Here is a 26,356-nt window from a genome sequence, read left to right as displayed (position 1 = left end):
GTGGTGTTGTGTATATATAGTGTGTGTACATATTGTTTATGCAATGTTATGTACAGGATGGTACATATAATGTTGTACAAATATTGAATATGGTGTTGTGTGCATGATTGGATATGCAGTGTTGTGTACAGATGATGCTATGTACATGTTGGATATGCAATGCTATGTACAGGTGGTGTTGGGAGCATGTTGTACATGTGGCATTATGTACATATGGTGTTGTGTGCATGATTGTACAAGTGGTGTTCTGTACATGTTGTACAAGTGGCGTTGTGTGAAGGTGGTGTTGTGTACATGTCGTGCATGTGGTTTCATGTACATGTGGCATCATGTACATGTGGTGTCATGTACCTGACATGCGTGTTGTATAGTGTACATGTGGTATGGTGTACACGTTGTATAGTGGTGCAATGTACATGAGGCGTTGTGTACACGTTGTGTAGGTGGTGCCATGTACATGTGATACTGTGTACATGTTGTGCCGGTGGTGCTTTGTACATGTGGGATTGAGTGCATGTCATACATGTTGTGTTGCGGGCATGCAGTACTATGTATGTGCATTGTGTATTCATGGTATCGTGACACATGCATTCATTATGTTGCACTCTATATACGTATTTGTGTTGTGTTGTACACCGGGTGTAGGTGTATGTGTTTTATGTCAGGTGTAGGTGCATGTATTGCATGGTGTTGTATGTAGTGTGTGATTGTACGTGTGTGATGCAACTATGTGTACGTGGAAATGGTTTAGGAGAAGGAACTAGGTGTTTTTCTGGTCTGGTAACCGATCCGGAGTACGTACAAAATAAAGACAAAGGTAGAAGCTAAGGATTGATGAAATGATAAGTATCAACATTTTATTTAGTTTTAATATGCATGTGATTTATGATTATGATATGTTAGGTCCCTATAATACTAGTGTAACCCCTTATTGTTATTAGTACAACCCCCTTATTATATTGTTGTTCCCATGTAGTTTCCATATTGTTATTAGTGTGCCCTATAGAAGCCCACTATTGTTATTATTATGCCCTTACATTATTATTGTTATGTTGGCTCTGATTATATTATGACTCCTTAGACTCCTATATATAGAAAGGAGGTCTTGTCATTTGTATCATCCAAGAATTGTTCATTTGTGTAATGTAAAGGAGGTTGCCCCCTCGAAGAGGCTTATTATGAAGACGTTTATCTATCTTATATATCTTTTTGTGAGCTGGTTTTATAACATGTTGTGTACAGGTGGTACCATGTACATGTTGTACATGTGTTATTGTGTGCACATTGTATATGTTGTGTCATGTACATGTGGTATTGTGTGCATATCGTACATGTTGTGTTGTGTACATGTGGTATTGTGTGCATGTAGTACATTGCACAAATGAACAATTCTTGGATGATACAAATGAACAATTCTTGGATGATACAAATGACAAGACCTCCTTTTTATATATAGGAGTCTAAGGAGTCATAATATAATCAGAGCCGACATAACAATATAATGTAAGGGAAAGATAATAACAATAGTAGGCTTCTATGGGGCACAAAATTAACAATATGGGGACTACATGGGAACAACTATATAATAAGGGGGTTGTACTAATAACAATAAGGGGTTACACTAGTAGTATAGGGACCTAACACAACACCACTTACACAATGTGTACACAACACCACATGTACACGACACCAACTGCACAACGTGTACACAACGCCATCTACACAAGGTGTACACAACATCACATGTACATGAAACCACTTGTATAATGTGTACATAGCACCACATGTACATGACACCACCTACACAATGTGTACATAACACCACATGTACACATCATCACCTGCACAATGTGTACACAACACCACATGTACAACATGTACACGACACTACACGCACACAAAACCACATGTACATAACACCTCATGTAGAACATGTACTTAAAGCCATATATTCACAACACCATATGTATAAAACAACATAAACTTTGAAATGAGAACTAATGCGATTCCCTGTTTTGTTGAGGTAGCAAAAAAATCATCCGATTTTGAAAATTGGTGATGCAGAATACACCTTTTTTTATTTGGAGCATATTTTAGACACTTTACTTGAAATGGGAACTGATACGATTACCCGTTTTTTTTGAGGTAACAAAAAAATCATTTGATTTTGAAAAGTGTTGATTCAGAATACACCTTTTTTTATTTGGAGCATATTTTAGACACTTTAAATTTTCTTATGAACATTTTTTTAAAAATGTTAATGATTTTCATGTTGATTTTGAAAAGTGTTGATGAGGCATCAACCCATTTTTTAAAATGCTTATTTTTTACACTTTAAATTTTCTAATGTATTAGGTGTGAATAATTTTTTGTTAATTTTCATTTGGATTTTGAAAAGCATCAACAATGTTTTTTAAGACATATTTTTGACACTTTAAAATTAGTTGACAAATTGACAAATAATGAGATCAGTTTGAAAAACAAAAATACAAAAAGTTTAAAAAATAATACAACTAAATAAAAAGATATATTAAAACATTAAAAAAAAACCCTTGACTTTAAAAAAGAAAAAGAAAAAAGGAAGAAGAAAAATTAAGAAATAAAAACTAAAACAAACAATTTATTTATTTATTTTCAATAATAACAAAGATAAATATATATTAAAATATAATCAAATTAAAAACATTGCAAACAAAATATATATATATATATATATATATATATATATATATATATATATTGTAAAAAAGAGAAAAAAAAACACATAAAATTGTAAAAATCAAACAAAATTAACTTAAATTTTTTAAAAATTATATATATAAAAACAAATAAAAATAAAAATAAAAAAATACAAGAAATTATTTTTAGAATAAACAAAAAAATAACAAAAAAAAATAAAAATTGATACTAGATAATTCAAAAACAAAAACTTAATAAAAAATTATAAAAACATAAAAAAAATTAAAACAAAAAAAGCATAAAAAAGAACATTAAAAAATAAATATTGAAACCTATTTAAAAAAAATTCATAAATAATTTTTAAAACATAACCTTTAAAAAGAAAAAATGGCCCGCCCTGCCCGGCAGCAACGGGGCCGCGGGGGTGGGGCCATGTTGCCATTTTTTAAAATATTTTTTTTTTAATGTTTTTTTTTCAAGTCTTTATGATTTTTATTTTGTTTTAATGATGTTTTATTTTGTTTTTATTTTTATTTTTATTTTTTATTTTAATCATCTTGTATCATTTTTTTGTGTGTTTATTTTTTAGTTTGATTATATTTTAATATATATTTTTCTTTGTTATTATTTTTAAAAGAAATTGTTTGTTTTAGTTTTTAGTTTTCTCAATATTTTAATTTTTGTTTTTGTTTTTGTTTCTAATTCGTGTTTTTGTTTGTTTGATGTTTTAATATATTTTTTTATCTACTTGTTATTATTTTTTAAACTTGTTGTGTTTTTTATTTTATTTGTTTTTTTCAATGTTTTAATTTTATTTTCTTTTGTAATTTTCATTTTTATTTCTTTATTATTTTGTTAGATTTTAATTTTTTCCTGCAGGGTGTGTGCTGATCCTTGACTAGCAACCTGATGCCATTATGTGTCAATTTGATAGATGATTTTAAAATTTTTATTATAATGTATCGAGTCCGACCCCACATTGTGTCAATTTAATGGTTGGTCTTTAAGTTTTCATTAGAATGGGTATGTTCACCTACACTGCTTGTCAATTTGATGGTTTATTTTTAAATTTTTGTTGCAATGTGTCAAGTTGTTTTAGGATAATATTTTGAGGTTGTTATACTTTTAGCATTTGAAAAAAAAAATAAAAATTACTCCTCATATAATGACTCTTTCATTCAGATATTCATCTAAAAAAAAAATTAATCATAGAATTTTTTCATAATGCCATGGTTGAAATGTCAGGCCAGGTAGTAACTCCACAAAATTCAATTCATTGATTTCATTTAGGTTGGTGTTTATTATATACATGAGGGAGAGGCTGTTCATTTCATCTCCTGGTGACTATTCATATTCTCCATTATTTATTTACATCAATTTCAGTTATTCACCCAATCCTGATGATTAGGTGTCAACATTCCCCCCCTTAATCTGAAGGGATGTTTGTGAGTCCAAGCATCGTTCTGAATCTTTCAAGCTTTTCTCTTCCAAGCGCTTTGGTGAAGATGTCTGCAATTTGCTCGTTCGTGGAACAATGGCGGAGATGGATTGTTTTGGCCTCAACATGATGTCAAATCAGATGATATTTAGTATTGATGTGCTTCGTTCGATCATGGAACTTTGGGTTCTTAGCCAACTTTATTGCAGAGGTATTGTCAATCATGAGTGGAGTTGATTGTACTTGTTTTACCTGCAAATCTTCAAGAATTTTCCTGAGCCACACAATTTCTTTTGTTGCCTCAGCTGCTACCACGTATTCTGCTTCTGTTGTGGAATCTGCTGGAACTGATTGTTTGCGTGATCTCCAGGAGACAGCTCCTGATCCAAGACTCATAGCATATCCTGAAGTAGATACCACAGTTTCTTTATCTCCATCAAAGTCTGAATCAGAGTATCCAATCAAGTTGAAGTCGTCTACCTGTGTATACTTGATTCCAAAGTCTTGAGTTCCCTTCAAGTACCTTAGAACTCTTTTTGCAACAGACCAATGTCCCTCACAAGGCTTTTGCATAAACCTGGAGAGGATTCCAACAACAAACGAAATGTCTAGTCTAGTAGTAGTTAGGTAGTTGAGACTTCCTACAAGCTGTCTATACTTTGTTGCATCCTCAAATTCTTTTCCTTCAATAGATGTGAGCTTTAAGTTTTGTTCCATTGGAGTAGTAAGAGGATTGCATTCTGTCATGCTAAACCTGTTCAACAGATCTCCAATATACTTCTTTTGAGAAAGAAATATGGACTTTGGATGTTGAATTACTTCAATACCAAGATAGTAATGAACATAGCCCAAATCAGTCATTTCAAAACTTTTCCCCAATTCCTTCTTTATGGATGCAATGTAGCTTTCATTGTTCCATGTCATCAAAAGATCATCTACATATACCACAAGATATACAACTGTTTTTCCTACTTTCTTGACAAATAAAGTTGCATCATCAAGATCATAATGTTTGAAATTGAGTTTCAAAAGATGCTCAGTTAGTTTTTCATACCAGGCTCGCGGTGCTTGTTTGAGGCCATACAAGGATTTCACAAGTTTGCATACTTTATGTTCATGTCCTTTCGCTCCAAATCCTTCAGGCTGGGACATAAAAACATTTTCTTTTAGATCTCCATTCAAGAAAGTTGTTTTTACATCCATTTGATGGACTTTCCAACCGTTCTGAGCTGCTAAGGCAAAGAGTGTCTAGATGGTAGCCCATTTTGTTGTGGGGGAAAAAGTCTCCTCATAATCGACCCCTTCCTTCTATGCAAAACCTTTTGCCACAAGCCTGGCTTTGTGCTTGTCAAGTGAGACATCAGCTTTATACTTGTTCTTGTAGACCCACTTGTAGCCAATTGGTTTGGTTCCTAATGGAGGATCAACCAGCTTCCAAGTGCCATTCTTTATGAGGGCATCATACTCCTTTTGCATCGCTTCTTTCCATTCATCATGAGAAGCAGCTTCTTTGAAGGAAGCTTGTTCAAAATCTGTAGACAAGTTCAATTCACAATCATAGGAAACATCCATATCAATAGGTGAATTAGAGTCATCTACATCACCTCCATTTTGCCGGTTTGAATTTCTAGTTCCTGTCTTTCCAACCTCATCAGGATGAACACTTTCAAGTGTCTTTGTCAGCCACTTTGGGGGACCTTTCTCAAATGGTCTAGGCTACTCCGCTAATTGAGTTGGGACTGAATCAAGTTCAAGTCTCCCAATTCTATCAATCACATCACTTAAAGCATCATCCGTTGTTGGAGTTTCATGCAGGGGAGAGTGTTCTTTAGAAGAAGATTCCACATGTTGATCTAATATAGGAATCCCCCCTTCAAGATGTGAATCTGATTATCAAATTCTTGAAATGATTTTGCATTTGCGAATCTATCCAAGCGATCAAGTTGTCACTCAACAACATTGTCAGTTTTGGATGATTCAAGAAAAATTACATCTCTAGTTACAACAAACTTTTTATTGACTTCATCATAGAGACGGTATGCTTTGGAGTTGTTTGAATACCCCAGGAAGATACACTTACGACTTCTAGCACCAAGTTTGTTTCTATGTACCTTTGGTATCAAGGCATAACAGGTGGAACCAAAGACCCTGAGATGCTCTACCGAAGGAACATGTACACACCACATTTCATATGGAGTCTTGTTTCTAACAGCATTAGATGGACATCTATTCTTTATATATGCAACACATAGAACAGCATCAGCCCAAAACATTATCTTTACATTTTTGAAGAAGAGCATGGATCGTACCATATCTAAGATTGTCCTATTCATTCTTTCAGCTACACCATTCTGTTGGGGATTATAAGGCACAATTGTTTGATGTTTGATCCCATGTTGGCGAAGATAGTTTTCAAATTCATTTGATGTGTATTCTTTTCCATTATCAGTGTGAATAGACCCAATATGAGATTGTGCATCATTTTCAATCCATTTATGAAAGTTCTTGAATGTTTGAAAAGCATAAGATTTGTTCTTCAATAAATAAACCCAACACATTGTGGTGTAGTCATCAATACATGTCATCATATATTTATTTCCATTTGCAGAAGGAACAAGCATTGGACCACATAAATCTGAATGAATGAGTTCAAGTTTTCTATGTGCTCTTGAATGTGAATCATGAAAAGACTATTTGCTATGCTTTCCTAGAATGCAAACATCACATTGCTTAAGTTTCCTAGGAATTGTATGCAAATTAGCAACACCATTTTTCTTCAACAAGCAGAGGCCGTCATAGTTCAAATGTCCAAATCTAGCATGCCATAATAAACTTGATGGAAGTATACCTTCTTCATAATGAGAATTGTATGAGAAATGCTGTGCACGAGCAGAGGTACCTTGCAGCTTGAGCAGGCCTTTCTTCTTCTATTCCCCTCATGACAAGTGAGTGGTCAGATGCTTTTCTTACCTCAAGCTTGCCATCAAAAATATGAATGGAGTGACCTTGCTGGCGGATGTGGACCAAAGACAACAAGTTTCTCTTGAGCCATGGGAGATATAGAACATGATGTAGAAGAAAGTCTGGAAGACCAGGCAGTTTAAGCCTGATTGTGCCAAGCCCTGATGGCTTGATTTTTGATTGGTCTGCAAAGTATACTACTCCATCAACATTGTCAGTAAATTCTTCAAAAAAATCTTTTCTATGAGTCATGTGGCAGATTGCTCCTGAATCAAGCAACCAATCATTTTTCCAAGAAGCAAGTGAAGCATTAAATAAATCTTCATTTACTCTAATATTACATTGTGCCATAACATAATGAGTGGATTCAGGTGATTTACCTTTGTCTATATCATCAGTTTTACCTTTCTGTTGGTTTCTTTGATGCTCAATTTTGTCCCATGGTAACTTGCATGTAGAGGCATCATGTGATCCATTTCTTTTGCAGCGTATGCAGTGCAAATCTGCCTTTTCTCCTTGAGAGTGTTTCCCCCCCCTGCCTCTGAAATATCTTCCTCTTCCTCTACGACCACCTTTTCCTTTGGAAGAATCTTGAGCAGGATGCTTTTCTTTATGAGCAAGGCACACAACCTCTTTAGAAGATTCAGGGGCTGTCTTCTTGCCAAAAGCTTTCTCTCTTTCAACAAATTTTTTCACAAGAGAGTCAAAGGTAATGTCTTTAAGATTTCCATTTGCTTGCAATGACTCAAGATAATTAGAGTTAGTAGGATAAAGTGCCTTGAGAAAAGCGATAAGAGGAATATCCAAATCAATTTTAGTGGCTTGGATATCATGTATTATAGACTTTACTTCATATGCAAGAGCAAGAGGATCATTATTTTGCAGTTCAAGAGTGAAGAGTTTAATCATGAGTTGAACAACTTCAAGTGCAGAATGTGAGTCATAGGGTTCTTTAAGCTTTTGTAAGGCTTCTAAAGTAGTTGAAAATGGCGTAATATTGCAACTCACCTCTTCACTTACAGATGCTGCAATTAATGTATAGGTTTTGTTGTTCTTGTTTTCCCAAATGGCAAGCTCTTTGTCTGATGTAGGCTGTTCTGGCTATTTGTCTTCGTCTCCAATGCACACTCCTTTCCACAACTCATTGAAAATGAGGGTGTGTTTTATCATCCGGGACCACTCAGGATAGTTCCCTTGCTAGTGAGAACTATTCCCACAATGGATATGATTGAATGCATTAAGTAAGAAAAACTTCTGCTGCAAAATTTTACTCTTAATGGGAAAAAAATATAATTCTGATATGACTGGACAACAATTCAACTCGACAGCAAATGTCAATACCCAAGACTGTAAATACACAAAACTGCACAGTGCATTCAACACTTCATGCCATAGTGCTTTGACCCACGTCCTCGTTTTAAAAAACTCTATTCAACACATGGCATTTAACGATTTTATATGCCAAAAAACTTCAATACATACACAAGTGGGGCAGCATATGGTGATACTAGCACCAGCCCAAAACAACGTTCAATATATATATGCAATGTTCAATGTACCAACGTTCAATATATGCTTTGATATCGGCGTTCAATATATATATGCAGTGTTCAACGTACAACACCAAGACAACGTTGAATATATAGGCAGCGTTCAATGTACAACACCAAGACAGCGTTGAATATATAGGCAGCATTCAACAGACTTCAGACTTGGATAGTAGCGCACATACAATTTTTTTATTTATTTAAAAAACATTCAACCATATCACACAGCCACCAGATAGTTCCTCGTGGAGGCACTTTGATTCTGATTGTAAAGGTTTAGAAAAACTCTATCTCTCATCGCAAAATTAATATTGGAAGGAAAAAAGGGGCCACCCATTACACCTCAAAATGGCCGCTGAAACCATCGATGGTAAAGCCCGTCGAGCATCTACTTTTTGCGTGAAGGGAGGGACAGGTTTCGTGGCCTCCTGGCTTGTCAACCGGTTACTCCACAAGGGTTACGCTGTCCATGCTACAGCACGCAACCCAGGTTCGCATCTCCATAATCGTTTCGTTGCGCCGGGAGGAGCTTGAGCTTGGGGAGCTGGAGCCTTTACAAGCCTGTTCCCACAGACGACACCATGTGCTTTGACACCAACAACACTCTGATACTACGATGATTACATAAAAGACCATATAGGCATAAATACTGCGATGATTACATAAAAAGACCAGCTTTTCAAGAGTAGATATGAAAGCACCAATGGATATGATACAGAGAAGCGTCTAAATTCATTTCAACACACAGAGTAATTTGAAGCCTTTCTCTTCTCAGGAGATTGAATAAAAATCTAAAAAAATAAGAAGGTGAAGTCGCAAAAGAAACCGGTGAACAGGGTTCAGGGGTTTCCCTTTTGGCCCTGTGAATTTCTCCAACAGGGAGTATGCACAGAGGTCTATTACATTTCAGAGTCGAATGGGAGACCCCTGCTCCACTTCTGGAAAACGAAGACACGTTACAACCATGCAAAAAACGTGCCAACTGTTAGGAGGGAATGACAGAGAGCCCAAAGAGTGCAGAAAGGACACCAGACAATTATGCACAGCCCAGGGAGCGCAGAGAGCGCAGTCAAGGAGTTACAACTAATTTTAGGAACTTGGCTCTGATACCATGTCAGGCCAGGTAGTAACTCCACAAAATTCAATTCATTGATTTCATTTAGGTTGGTGTTTATTATATACGTGAGGGAGGGGCTGTTCATTTCATCTCCCGGTGACTATTCATATTCTCCATTATTTATTTACATCAATTTCAGTTATTCACCCAATCTTGATGATTAGGTGTCAACATGAAATATGTTGAAAACTTAAGGTTTTTTGTAGTCATGATCTTTGGTTTTAATTCCATGGTGAAAATTTGTAAAAATTTTAAGGGTTTTCTGAGTCATGATATTTTATCCTTAACGTCATTGCGAAAAAATGTTGAAAATGTACAAAAAAAAATGGTTTTTATTGGTTTTTACTACCATGTTTAAAAAATGTTGAAAAAAAAAACCTTTATTTCAGCATCAACATTTTTCGTTTTCGGGTTGTTTTTCATGTTTTTTTGGGGTTTTTTTGCTAGAGTTCTCGTTTTGAGTTTACAGTTCCCGTTTCAAAGTTTATGTTGTTATAACGTGTACACCGCATCACATGAACACAACACAGCATATACAACATGTACACAACACCATCTGTACATAGAATTCCATATACGACATGTACATAGCACCATCTGTACCCCACACCACATATGCAACATACACACAACATTATATGTACACAATACCACATGTGTAACATGCACACAACACTATATATGCAACATGCACAAAACACCATATATGCGTTATGAAAACAACACCCTATGTACATAATACTACATATGCTACATGTACACAATACTAGTACTACATACCCTAACACCACATTGTCCTTACCAAACAACCTTGCTTCTAGTGTCTTTCCATTATCCATGCTTGTCCTAGCATGTTGCGGATCACACTGCTTTCATTCAGTTAATGTATCCCTCAACATAACCTATCATACCATAAATATAGACATAGTATATTCACATAATATCGATTCATATCCACATGATATTGGCCTCATAGATTTCTCAGGGCTACTCTTCCCACTTGATTCCTCATAGATCAAGAACCTTTTCATGCCATTCACCCGCATAAACAATCATTCCTCCACAATGACGATCCTTGATGACCCTTTCAGACAATGGCATACATACATACATACATACATACATATATACATATATAGACATCAACATAATGTGATCACAACATAATTACTAAATATCATAAGGTCAAAGTTAAGAGAACTCTCTTTATCCATGCACAACATTGAGAACAATAGTTCTCAACATAGCCAAGGCATTCGATTCCTCAAATCCATTTACTTTACCTTCCTTTTTACGTTTCTCATGATTTTTCTGCCACCATCCATCTATCTCAATGGACCTAACCAATCCAACTGACTTTCATATGATTGCCTTCATCTGCCCTTTACTCATGCACCAGGTTTCATTTGTTTCTTACATTACTTGTTGGGTACCACACACCTATCCCCGAACTCTATTAACTTCTTCCTTCCCCAACCAATTTCCAAGACCCTCAAAATATAAAACAAAATAACCAAAATCAACCAAGAAGAAAACTGTGAAAACCCAATAAAAATACGACACCAAAAATAAAGTGGCATGTCCATACACTAGACATAAACAAAACTGCAAATTAGGCGCAAACAAATCATAAAAGACCGAAAGCACAAAACTAACAACAGACCATGACTCAATCCCCATGGGTTCTCAATGCTTCCAAGGGAAATCTCAACCTGAGCCTTCTTCAAGATTTCATCGCAGACTCTTTTGCCATGCAATCCCCTACATCATATTGCCATAAAGACATAATTGTTAGTGCATAACTAAATGTAACAATATATTAGTTACCTTACCTTGTTGTGTCAAGAACGCTTACCTGTAACTGAGTGTGTGCATATATCATCTCTCAAGGTACTCCAATTCCTTGACGGATCCAACCATACTAAAAGCCAGTTGTTATACCTACCAAATACATGTTCGTGAATATAGCATATATCTACATAATGTCAGACAAAATTAGGGTTAAAAAGACTTCTTTTATTAATGCAAAGCACCCATCCATTTGAAATTTCAGTTTCCAAACATAGCCAAAGGAATTCTCGCCCAATTCCTTTCTTTTACTTCTACCTTGCTACAATCGAGTCTTATTATGTCCTGTCACATCACCCAATTGTTAGTTATATAACAAAATCAAATGTTACCTTGTTATTCTAATACTAAGCATATTACTCTACAATTGTTCACATATGTCAGTCACATATTCCAAAGATAAATACATCATGTCTATTAATATGAAATCAACCTTTACCAAGACTAATAGTCATGTCATAATCAACTCACAATAATTAATCATAATACTACAACTAGCACCCACTTACACTCAAGTACATATTAGTTGTCTCGACCCATAATGTTTTAGTACAACCATCTTAAAACAATATCACTCCTTCGTGCAATCCTATAGAACCATTCATCAAACATTCAAACAACCTGTAAACACAACAAATTAGCTAAACCAAATAGATGACATAATGTAACAACCCTAGGGAAAATTTCATGTAAAAACATATGCAAGGCCACAGTGATGGGACACGTATTCTAAGATGAATGTTGGGAAAGACATCTATTGGTTGATTTAATTGTCTGTTAAATCCCTATTATTTAATTGTCAACCCGGGGGTTTCGTAAAACTTAGAAGCAAACCAAAATATATGGGACCTCAGATGCAACTATAATCAACTTTAGAAGATAAGTTATGGAAACTGAAGGGAATGCAATTATAAACTAATTAGAAGTGCATATTACAAATATAAAATTTAACTAAGTAATTTCTAATTCATTATGTAATAAGCAGGAGAAGTGGCTCCTAACTTAGGAGAACCAGATTTGTCCTTCTTCTAGAATACTACTTCATGAACATAAATAAAGAAACCACTAATGGATAATAGTTTAAGATGCATAAACAAATAATAGAATAGGCTCCTAACTAAGGAGGTCCTTGTTGTTCTTCATTAAAAAATCATTCATCATTAATGCCATTGTTGGAAAACTGGAAATTTAAAAAATCACTTGAAACTAGAAAAAGAGAATGAATTTCAATTATTACTCATATCAAATGGAAGAGAGCCTAACTTAAACCCTTGTTTGTCCTTTCATATGCTGATAAGATTTAAACTAAAATTCATTCATTAAAAATGAAAAATCTTCAAACATCTAAGTAATTAAATGAAAATAAAATCTATAATGAAATAAAATGTTTCTTTGATCTTTTTAGAGTGAGCTCAATTCTCTTAAGAACAAAGTGACAAACTATTCCATAAATTCATATAATACATTAAGACAATTTATATCTAAAACTATAGAAAGAAAACTTTATTCTATTCCATCATAAGTTAGGATACATGCTCCAAGAGTCCTCTCCTTGGAATGGAGAAGGTACTCCTATTTATACAAAAACATAAGAAACTAACTCATTAATGGAGATCCACTAATCCCTCATAGATCCACAAATCCTTCATATGGTTACAACTAATATGAGACACATATTCCTTTATCCATGATTTTTCTCCGTGAGATATGCTTGAACCCTATCCCAGATCTCCTTCAAATATTCAAGAGAATTCGAATTTGAGTCTTGGATGCCACATAAGAGTGTCTTGGAACCTTTCAAATCACCCACACATGTCACCAAACTCAAGCCACTTTTAGGTATAAGCAGATACATGTTATTTTTTTAACTTTTAATCTTAAATTCACTTTAAATACATAAAATAAATAGTTTTGGAAGATGAAAATATGAACCCATATGGTAATAGAAATATAGGGTTATGTAATGATAATGTAATAAAATGAGGTGACAAAATGAGGATAAAGGTGAAAATGGAGTGAAAGTGTATGTTAATTTGGCGGCCCAACATACCCCCCAACTTAAGTTATTGCATGTCCTCATGCAATCTATTACATTGAATTGTCTTGCTTTTATATGAACTTTGGCTGATGTTAATTTTTCTTTCAACTTCGCATAATTATTTGATAATTTTGTTCCTTTGAAAAGTGTCATTTTGAAAAATATTTGATTGCAACATATTACTTTGGTTGGTTCTTGTGTGGCAACCAAATTTTATTAGTATTGGTTGTTGTGTAACAATACTTGTGTTATTTTTGCATTGCATCAAAAGACTTGAAAACATTTAATCAACCATTCATTCTATGATCATCATTCGCAAGATATGTAACATTTTGAATCATAATGCAATAGTAGTTGTTTGGAAAAGTATGTTGGTTAGGATGACATGTGTATAAAGGACATATATGGCATATGAAAGGTGATAATGAAATATGAATGTGATATATATATATATATATATATATATATATATATATATATATATATATATATATATATATCGCGAAATGTGAATATGAGGTATGAACATGAATTCCCCTTTCAACTAGAGATATGACAATGTGAAAAAGGAAGTGAGGAACTTTCCAAAGTTATAATTTTAGAATTTTAAGGAATTGCATGAATAAAAATTAGAAAACCACATACCTTCACTTACTCTCAATGTGCATGCGTTGTCTACACTGAAGAGTGTGGCTCCTGATGTTGTTGGATCATGGAGTATGTAAAAAAAGGAATTTGGATCTTCTTCTGTGTTCTTTTTGTTGATGACAAGGTTTGAATCTTTATTGCTATTATGACAAATTGATCTGCTACAAACTCCTGAAATGATGTAGTCTTCAATCGTTACAAAACCGATAGCACAATTCTAGTCATGCAAATAAATGTGTCGATGTCGATCATGAAGAGAAGTCATTGGATTACCGACCATTGATACATGTCATTATCCAATGCAAGACAACTCATCATTAATGTCAATGAGCGCCAAGGTACTTAAGTACATCTTGCGAAAGGCGAATAGATGAGTTGATTTCAAGCCACTTGCAAGATTCAATGATCAAGGGACATTAGTGTATTCCCATGATTGCTGACGAGAGAGCCTATCATTAAGGCATACAAGCCTCAAGTTACTACTAAGGACTCTAGCCTTAAAACTAGATAATGTGCTGATGTCGATAAGCCAAGACTTGTTAGAAGGGAGGCCTTAAGGAATCCTCCATCATCTAACTCGAGCATAAAACAATAATTTTGAAGGATTATGGATGAGAAATTTTGCAAAAGATCAAGGTTTATTTGGAAAAATGAAAAGGAAATGGAATGAATCGGCTTTGTAGAGGAGCTGAATTTTTTATTGTTCGGTTACACGTTAGTGTAAGTGAGGTAGGAAAATGACTGTGAAGGAAAATTTATTGACTCAAAAAGGGAGAATGCAATGAAGATTTTATTTACTTAAAAAGGAGGAATACAATGATGAATGTAAAAGGAAATGAGATGACTGTTTTATTGACTGAAGAAGCATGGATGCAATGGAGGCACTGGCATCTGAAAGGCTTGCAAGTGATGGATCTGAATTGACATCATGTGCTCATTCATTGATGTTTCATCTTTGTTGTCACTTTGATCATTTTCTTGTGAAAGAAATGTGATATTTGGGAGGCTTTTCAATGGTTTGATAGATATGATGACATTCTCCCCCTTGGCTTACCCAAAATCATGTCCTCATGCTTGAAATGGGGTCTTTAAAAGACAATGTTTGCTTGTGGTCATTTGTTTATCTTCCTGGAACCTGCGAAAACTTAGTACCTTTTCTGCAATGAAATGTAAGTTTATCATAAGAGAGAGGTGATCATTCTATCTATTTATGACATTTACCAAAAAAACTGAGAATTGGTACTAATAGAACAAATTCATGAAAGAAAAATCGAAAGGATTTATACCTGTGTTGAAACTAGTGCCTCATTTTACCTGTTATATATTGTCAGCAATTTCTTCATTCTTTAACTGTTTGAAATTCTGATGATATCTTTCTCATTATGTAGACCGCGTTGAGATCTTTCCAACAATGCTTGAATAATCGAAATCCAATGTCATATGAGAAAGTTGTGCTTATTTGAAATTTGGGTGAAATAGTGAAGATTGTCATAAAGTTTCTTAGTTGCAGGATTGAGCCCTTCCTGCATCTAAAAATCTTGTCTATCTTCTTTGGTTGAGCCATGACATAAAATTTTCCAGTTTGTGATGTTGTTGGCTTCTGTACCTGCAAGACTCAAAGAAACACGATCATATAAAAATACTTTATGAAACAAAAATGCATGTCTACAGGATTCAATCTTCCATCTACAGGATTCTCTTCAAGGTATTTCGCAAAACAATAATCCTGTAGATGAAACACTCATCGTTCTTCTTCTTATAATCCCGTGAGTGACATGGCAAATAGGTGATGTGACATGTTCACTATTTGACTAATGATGTGGCGATGAATGTGCAATATTGGCCATTATTGTGTTGCCATGTGGTGGCAAAATTGTTGTTTAATTAATGTTGTGTCAAAATTGTTGTTTAATAAAATCCAATCCCCACAAGATTTGAACTCATGACCTCCACTATGTAATTTGAATGTCTTATCAATAAATCACAAGTCACATTTACAAATTTAATGGAATTTTGGAAATTTTAATTATTCTAGAAATGAAAATTGAAACAACAACTTGATAAGTGGCCAATCTAAATCCGAGATTTTTAGGAAAATACGATTCCAAAATATTTGTTAAATTATTTTTCATATCTTTTGAATTCATTATTTCCAAGATTTTTAGGAAAATGGAATTCCAAAATATTTGCCAAATCATTTTTCACATCTTTTAAACTCATCCTTTTTGCCTAGAAAGTGGATTTTTTAACCAACTTTTATTTTATAAAAGCTTGATAAATGTTTATGAATTTATATATATATATATTTTTGTTGCGGGTTGTAAGCATGGAGAAAATATCACTTTTGAAAATTTCTACAGTAAGATTTTTTTTTCTTTTCTTAACAATTAATATTTTTTTTTTTATTTATTTATTAATCTGGCCTTGATGATGAATCACACTTGATGGTTCGAAACGCGTTGGCCAAAAAATTCTCTTGTGTGATTTCTACCGAAAGATTTTGTTTAATTCATTATGGATCACAAAAGTTTGAATACAGAAAATGTAAAAAAAAATTATCAATTTTTTTTTAATTTATTGATTGATTTTTTTCTCCGCAGCTTGGCAACGCAGCTGGGTGGCTGGCCATGGCTCTGTGACTGGGCCATTGGATGGTTGTGGCCTTGGCCTTGGCGAATTGAAAAGCGTTTTTTTCACGTAACCTAGCTAATAAGGCTCCAGAGAACCTTGAAAATCTCTCAAACTGTTACGAATTTTGAGGAAATCTCTTGCGATCAACATAATTCACCCCGTTCTGAAAAAAACCCATGTTTTATGTTTTTGAGATTCGTTTTCATTTGGTCACAAAATGCATTTTAAAAATGACATTTTTAACCTCTACGAATTTGGCCTTTGCTCATGTGCAGAGTGAAATTCCTTTTTTTTTTCTTCATTAATTAATTAATTTATTATTATTATTATTATTTTTTAATCAGGAGAATGGACAATTATCTTTCTTTTTTTCAAAATCACACATAAGATTTTCAGCAATTGGTTTAGTTGGCTTTCATGATTTTTTTTTTTTTTTGGTTTAAATTTGCTTTATTCTCATTTTCGTTTTTATTTATTTTTATTATTTCTTCGTTTTTTAATGTTGTTTTGGTTTTGTGTTTTAAATTATTTTTTTTTTTTCAAATTTGTTTAAATAAGCAAATTTCTTTTGATTTTAAAATTTAATGAAACACTTAACTTTTTTATGTTCTATATATATATATATATATATATATTAATTTTAAAAGAAACAAATAATAAAAGAAAAGAATCATTTTTTTTTAACAAAATATATATTAACATGATTTTTTTTTTGATCTTCCAAGTCAGACAAAGCGCAGGAGGAGAGCATACTCAAGTTTTTATTAGTTGATTCATCTCTTTTAAAAAATTGGATGCAAAACATAAAATGAAAAGAATCGATCTCTTACTTGAAATTATCATTCTTCCACCTTCGTTTGTGCTCTTCATTCACAATCGTTTGTTTTATTGCAAATTTTTCCTGCAAGAGTTAGTAAATGGGTGGTTCTTACTACACCACAAAATTTCAAATTTATCCTAAAAATCACAAAAACTTGTTTTTTTATTTGTTAGTCCTATTCTATTGAAAAAGAAATCAAACATTCTCTTAAGTATAAGAGAATTTCCAATGGATCCATTTGCGCAACAAGATCATGAGTAGACTCATATCCAAGTTTAAAAAGTAAAACCTATTGAGTTCTTGGACATGATCATGAACACTGACTAGATGAAACCAAATTTGAATGTGATCTTTATTTATTTATTTATTTATTTTTCTTCAACTGTCATAGCACGAAGCTCTTCAGATCTTGTTTTTGCAATTGGATTTTTATTTTGTTTTTATTTTTTAATGAATGGGGGTTCTTGATTTTAATGTTCTATGTTTTCTATATGCAAATGCAAATAAACTTAAATGAAAAATGCCTAAATGCAGCTAACCCCAAATGAAAATGACCTTAAAAGAAAATGTTTCCTAAACAATCCTCCTAACTTAGTTATATCTAAGTTTGCTTCTCCGGAAATGGTGACAAAATGTTGGTGATTTAATTGTTTGTTAAATCCTTATTATTTAATTGTCAACCTGAGGGTTTCGTAAAACTTAGAAGCAAACCAAAATATATGGGACCTCCAATGCAACTATAATCAGCTTTAGAAGACAAGTTATGGAAACTGAAGGGAATGCAATTATAAACTAATTAGAAATGCATATTACAAATATAAAATTTAACTAAGTAATTTCTAATTCTTTATGTAATAAGTCTGAGAAGTAACTCCTAACTTAGGAGAACCAGATTTGTCATTCTTCTAAAATACTATTTCATGAACATAAATAAAAAACCACTAATGGACAATAGCTTAAGATGCATAAACAAATAATAGAAGAGGCTCCTAACTAAGGAGGTCCTTGTTGTTCTTCACTACAAATTCATTCATCATTAATGCCATTGTTGGAAAACTGGAAATTCAGAAAATCACTTGAAACTAGAAAAAGATAATGAATTTCAATTATTACTCATATCAAGTGGAAGAGAGCCTAACTTAAACCCTTGTTTTTCCTTTCATACGCTGATAAGATTTAAACTAAAATTCATTCATTAATAATGAAAAATATTCAAACATCTAAGTAATTAAATGAAAATAAATTTTATAATGAAATAAATTTTTCTTTGATCCTTTTAGATTGAGTTCAATTCTCTTAAGAACAAAGTGACAAACTATTCCATAAATTCATATACCACATTAAGGCAATTTATATTTAAAATTGTAGAAAGAAAACTTTATTCTATTCCATCATAAGTTAGGATACATGCTCCAAAAGTCCTCTCCTTGGAATGGAGGAGGTACTCCTATTTATACAAAAACATAAGCAACTAACTCATTAATGGAGATCCACTAATCCCTCCTAGATCCACAAATCTTTCATATGGTTACAACCAATATGAGACACATTCCTTTATCCATGATTTTTCTCCATGAGATATGCTTGACACCTATCCCAAATCTCCTTCAAATCTTCAAGAGAATTCGAATTTGAGTCTTGGATGCCACATAAGAGTGTCTTGGAACCTTTCAAATTACCTACACATGTCACCAAACTCAAGCCACTTTTAGGTATAAGCAAATACTTGTTATTTTTCTAACTTTTAATCATAGATTCACTTTAAATACATAAAATAAATAACTTTGGAAGATGAAATTAGGAACCCATATGGTAATGGAAATATAGGGTTATGTAATGATAATGCGATGAAATGAGATGACAAAATGAGGATAAAGGTGAAAATGGAGTGAAAGTGTATGTTAATTTGGCAGCCCAACAAAATCATAGGGGATGTTCATTTGGTTGTTTATGGCTAAGGATATTGGCAAAGGCAATGTCTAAGGCTTTGAAAAGACAAAAATGCATTTTGGCACATTTATTTATGAAAATAATGGAAATTAGGAAAAAAGGAAGGTGAAAGGTCACATGTTGCATGTGAGGAGGAAAATGAAGGAAAATAATGGAAATTGAAGAAAATAGAGGCCTCATTCCTAAAGGCTTCCAAGGATCAGTGTAATTTTTTGTCACTTGAGTTTTGGAGCTTTCTCATTATTCTCTCTTTCTCTCACTCTTGGACACTTAGAGTTTTCTTGGAGCACTTTGGCATTAGAGAAAGAAAGACAATGAAGGCAAGAGGAAGCAAAGATCAAGCAGGGAAAGGCAGGATCAAGCAGCTACACCAGGCTTCACTACAGGTATCGACTTGCATGTGTATTTTCCTTACTAGATTTGACATGCATGGTATTGCATGTGGTTCTTTTATATCATGAAATAGGTTTTGCTAGGTGTGAAAGTGTTCTTCATCCTAGCCTTGCCATTTCCCAATAGCTTTGATGAGATGGGTTTTCATATTCGGTTGAGCTGGGACTGTTATGAAACCAGCTCAAGAAAAATGCTTTTTGTGCAAGTGACACTTGTTGCACTTGTTCTTGTAAATTTGATATATCATATAGCATTTCTTCTTCTTCTTCATGAGTCATGCTAGAGCTTTCAGGTTCCTTACTAGGTGTTTGCATTTTTTTTCCTCGGGGCATCAGTTACCGATAATAATGCTCTACTAGCCCTTTGAATTCCTTCAAAATAAATTTTCAAACCAATCTTAAGCAAAAATTTAAAAGAATCTACACACCTTTTTTTCACTTTGTAGGAGCTCGATATTGCCTCTGATGTATCTCTGTACTTTCAGATCATCCAGTTCTAAAATTGCAACCTATGGTAGCCCTCTGTGTCCTCTTTCCAATGCCACTAGTCTGATCCAAATTGGATTCTCCAAGGAAGAGTTATGCGAAATATCCCACAGTGACCTGATTATAGACTAGTTCAGCAGAGCAAACTTGTACGACGTGCCACGAGTCACTGTTTCGACCTTTGGCTCAGAAAAATATATACAAGAAACTACAGTCCGTCCTCTTTCTACACCTTCTTACGAAATTTCAATCCAATGCTCAGAGAAAAAGTTATGATGATTTTCCCCAGGTCACTTGTTTGGAATGTAATTCAGGAGTCTGCAAAAAGACCAACTTCCTCAGATCATATCTCCACAAATATAGCGCAAAAAGCTCTGAAATTCGGACCCGAGATTTAGCGCGATGTCTTCTCAAATGGGTTTTTTTTTAGCTTCTGAAACGTCGTAGAAAAAAAGTTATAGCGAAAATGCCACGATGACCTGTTTGGAGCAGCGAAACCCTAGAATCCAAAGCTTTGATACCAAATGTTATGAAACTAGCTCAAGAAAAAGATAGATCAACGCCTTAAAATTCAGCCTCTTCGAGGGGGCAACCTCCTTTACATTACATAAATGAACAATTCTTTGATGATTCAAATGACAAAACCTCCTTTCTATATATAGGAGTCTAAGGAGTCACAATATAACCCATCCGACCTAACAATAATAATATAAAGCCACAAAAATAACAATAGAGGGATTCTATGGGGCATAGTAATAACAATATGGGGTTAATAGGGGCACAAAAATATTAATAAGGGGTAGAACTACAATAGTAATGTCGTAATCACTAGTATTATAGGGACCCAACAGGGACGGTCAGATGGATTCGAAGCTGAGTGGGGTGGATTTCTGAAATGATAAACACATGGCCTAGTGCTCCTTAAACCAAACTGTGGATCATGGTAAAACCAATGGCCTAGTAACCCTTGAGCCAGACTTTGGGTTGCAATAAAGCCAAAATTGTGTGCCTCGGTGGGCCTAGAAATCCTTTCCAGTGAATGGCAGGAAATAAGGTAAATCCAAGAGGTGGGTTGTTCTTCGCTGGGCCTAGTAGTCCTGGGATGGGATGTATGATAAATCCCGGAGAGTGTGTCTTGGTGTAGGGCCTAGTGATCCCTAGATCAGACTATGGATTACGGTAAATCTTGAGAGACTAGGAGACACTCAAATTCCTCACAGTGTAGTTGGAGAACTCCGGTGGCATCCATGCTTGTTTGGTTCTTTTTGGTGTGTTCTATGAGCCCCACATTCATGCTTTGAATATGGCACGGGGGTGATTGGCTTTAGAGAGACTTGGCTCAGCCAATCTATGGTCGGGTGGAACGTGGTAGTCCCATCTCCGGTTGGTTTATTGCATTCATTCCTTTGGTTTTCATGTGTAAATGTACTGATGTATATGTGGATCTTATGGTTGATATGTTCAATACAACAAAACAAGCAATCTGCGCCAGATTGAGCACCAGATTTTAGTGCATTATTTTCTCATTGGGATGAGTAGCTTGGCGCTAAATCTGGCTCTATTGTACAATTTTTAAAGCATCATTTTTTGCGCCAAATTTTGCATCCTTTTTTGCATCATATTTTGTACCAAGATTTGCATTTGTTTTTTCAAGAGGTTTTGCTTCTAGTTTTGTGCCAATTTTTGCATCTATTTTTCATCATCTTTTGCTTCCTGTTTTATGCCATTCTTTCCTTCTATTTTTGTGTCGTAATTTGCATCGAGTTTTACAGCATCTTTTGCATCTTATTTAGGGTCTTTTTTTTGCATCCATTTTGTGTCATTTTTTGCATCTAGTCTTATGCCATTTTTTGCTTCTAATTTTGTACCTAATTTTACATCTATTTTTGTGCCAAATTTTTTTCCTTTTTTTTTGCACTATTTTTTGCATCCATTTTTGCACCCACTTTTGTGTTTTATTTTTCTCCCTTTTTTGCATCCTATTTTACACCATATTTTCATATCATTTTGCATCCTTTATTGCATCCAATTTAGCATAATTTTTAACACCATTTATTGCATCCAATTTTGCATCCTTTTGAGCATCTAAATTTGCATCCTATGTTGAACTATGTGTTGCGTCCACCTTTGTATCCCATTTTGTGCCTAATGTTACGTTCAATTTTGAGCCATTTTTCGTCTAATTTTGCATTTTTTTTTTAGCACCAAGTTTTGAATCATTTGTTGCACCTCATTTTGCATCTAATGTTGCATCTCAATTTGCATCCAAATTTGAGCCATTTTTATGCCCATTTTTGCACCATTTTTTCTACTTTTCTGTCCAATTTTGCACCATTTTTTATGTTCAATTTTGCATCCTTTTTGGTGTCTAATTTTGAATCATTTTTGGCATCCAAATTTGCATCCTTTTTTTCTGCTACATTTTGTATCCACATTTGCATCTCATTTTTCACCTAGATTTTAGTTTGAATTTTCATCTAGCTATGCACCATTTTTGGCATCCTTGGTTCCACCCGTTTTTAGTTCCATTTTGCATCTTGTTTTGTGCCTTTTCTTACATCATTTTTTAACCCAATTTTTTATCCTAATTTTACACCATTCTTTGCATCCTCATTTTGGTGTCCATTTTTGCATCATTGTTTTCGCCCAATTTGGTATCCTTTTGTATGCCCTATTTTGTTCCCTTCTTTGTGTCTAGTGTTGCACCATTTTTTAATTCTACTTTAAAACCCTTTTTGTGTCATTGTTGGCATCTTGTTTTTATGGTTAGTTGAACATCTAATTCTATTTCCAAGTTTGCATCCATGGTTACATCCACTTTTGGCTTCTTGTTTAAATTTTTACTTTTATTTCCATTTGTGACCCCCTTTATGGGTTCATTCTACTAATTTCAATTACATAGTAAAATATATTACAATTTCTAAATATCATTTTGCTGTAGGATTTAATGCACAGTTAGATGAATATAAAACCCTCTCAGTTTATCCAAGAAACCTAGGGCAAACCAAGTAAGAGAAAGGTTGTTCTAAGGATAGGATTCTTAGTAGATCAAGATGTAGAGTAGATATTAATAAGAAGAGAGGGAATTCCTATGAGTCCTCGCATGCGGGTCTTGTTGGAGTTTTCAGTGTAGATGGGAAGCACTCCTATCTAGCTCCAAAGCTTGGTCCTACACATAAGAAAGAGAATAAAGCAGCCTTCACAGCACAATATCTTGATAATCGAAACTATCAAAAACATATAAATATTACTGAATAAATAAATATAAACCAAAATCCCATACATTCATTATTTAAATAGAAGAAGTAAAGAATGAATAGCAGCATATGAAAGGAACATCAACCAATCTATATTAATAAAGGAGTTGGAGGAAAGTTACAACCATCAGATGCAGTTGCATCAACTCTCCCCCAACTCCTAGCTCCAAAACCCTCCCTCTCAAGATAGATCTCAGCAACATGACAATACAATAAGTCCCATCATTTTCTCAAAGTCCAAGCATCCAATATATAGGAAAGTGAAGGCTATGAAGATTTCCCAAATTCCTCATTGGTTCAATTTGGGCAAATTTTTTTGGGTGAATAATGTTTCCTCATATAAAAATGGTTGTTTCCACTTTTTAGATGCTTTTGTGCTTAGGAAAAAGCTTCCCCTTGCTTTATGGCTCTTTCCTGCTTTTGTATTCTTTTCTTTTTTAGGAAAAATTTAAACATGAGGATAAAGAGATCGCATTCCACCATATGAGTTTCCACAAAGTGAACATGAGTGTCAAATTCTAGTTAACTCGAGGAGTGAGAATTTTGGTAACAAAAGTTAGATGAAGGGGACAACTTGTTATAGACTAGGATAATTTGGTCCTCATGGTACATAACTTGTATTATAGTCTTGTATAGTCTAGGAGAAAGTGGTATTTCAACCAACAACCTAGTATTCTCCTCCAAGCTGATGAGGAGGTATTTTCATGTATAACACATTTAAGAAGATACCATAGTTCAAATTGATAACTTAACATTTGTAAACAAATTTAAGGGCAATTGTCAACATTCATAAAAAATATAGCAGTATCCTCATATATAACAATTCTCCATCAAAACATCATTGACAATTTTCAATATACATATATGACTACTAAATCAAAACTTATCACAAATATCATTATTTCAAGGTAAATTCACAACATTACATCCAAAAATAGTAATATCATCATACAAAATGATTCTCCATCAAAAAGCATTGACAATTTTCAACACATATAAAGTAACAAGATAATACTAATAATATTTTCATCATCTTTAATAAAAAAAAACTAAAATAAAAATGTGTGATTATGAGATCAAAATATTTCGTGAACACAATTATTCTAAGGTAAATTTACAACATCCATCAAAAGATAGTAATATCATCATACATAATAATTCTCCATGAAAATAATGTTGATAATTTTCAATATATACATAAAATAACAAGATAAAAATGATAATATCATCATCATATTTAATCAAATCAACTACAAGTCAATGTATGCTTACCAAATCAAAACGTTTCATAGATATCATTATTCTAAGGTAAATTCACAACATCCATAAAAATATGAATCTCATCATACACAATAATTCTTCATAAAAAAATGTAAACAATTTTCAACATATTCATAAGGTAACAAGATAGTATCGACAGTATCATCATCATTATTTGAATCAAATAAAATTCAAATGTATGATTGTCATATTAACACATCCCAACTAAATAAAAAAAATAATGCATGGCTATCTAACACCACGAAAATCATAGTCAAGATCATCCTCATGATCATTATCCTGACCATCCTGATAATCTCATCCACATAATCATCACCAATGCCATCGCCAACCTCATCATCATCGCCTTTGATATATGATGTAATCTAAACATAATCTGTATCATCATCTTCGCAGTTATTACTTGTAGCGTTGTGGAAAAAAACCTATATTACATGTTAGTACTAATTATATAGCACAATGCATATTTTTGTTACAATGTTAACCATAAAATGAGGTAGGACATAAAAACATTTAATAGTACTAAAAAATAAAATGAAAATATGGTTTAAGATATATTGGAGATCCAACTAAGATTACACTTGTAATTCACATTAAGTGGTAGAAACATTTTTTAATGCATATGAAGTAGGTATTGTTGGGTCCCTATAATACTAGTGATTACCCCATTACTATTGTAGTTGTATCCCTTATTAATATTGTTGTGCCCCTATTGTCTCCATATTGTTATTACTGTGCCCCATAGAATCCCTCTATTGTTATTTTTGTGGCTTTATATTATTATTGTTAGGTCGGCTGGGTTATATTGTGACTCCTTAGACTCCTATATATAGAAATGAGGTTTTGTCATTTGAATCATCCAAGAATTGCTCATTTGTGTAATGTAAAGGAGGTTGCCCCCTCGAAGAGGCTGAATTCTAAGGCGTTGATCTCTCTTTTCTATCTTTTTGTGAGCTGGTTTCATAACAGGTACCCATTTGTTCTTCATATTATATTGTGAATGATTCTTATGATGTCCATCCACAATTGGTAAATTAAGAGCTACTCGAAGCTTTATTTGAAATTGCAATTGTAATTCGGATTACAAATAGAAGAAATTTTAACAAAAAAAGAATGTCACATGAAATATTGAGTTGTTTTTAATGCATGTGCTTTTCTCTATGATAAAATGGATCCTAATGTTTGTTCAAGAACAAATGCTCACAAATAATTACTTTATTTTATCCATTATTAAACTAAATCCATTATACCTAGTGGCAACAA

This window comes from Pinus tabuliformis, chromosome 3_2 (genome assembly GCF_031772625.1).
Source record: "Pinus tabuliformis cultivar Carrire ecotype Pingquan chromosome 3_2, CPIR1, whole genome shotgun sequence".
Classification (NCBI taxonomy): Eukaryota; Viridiplantae; Streptophyta; class Pinopsida; order Pinales; family Pinaceae; genus Pinus; species Pinus tabuliformis.
This window is presented reverse-complemented; position numbering follows the sequence as displayed.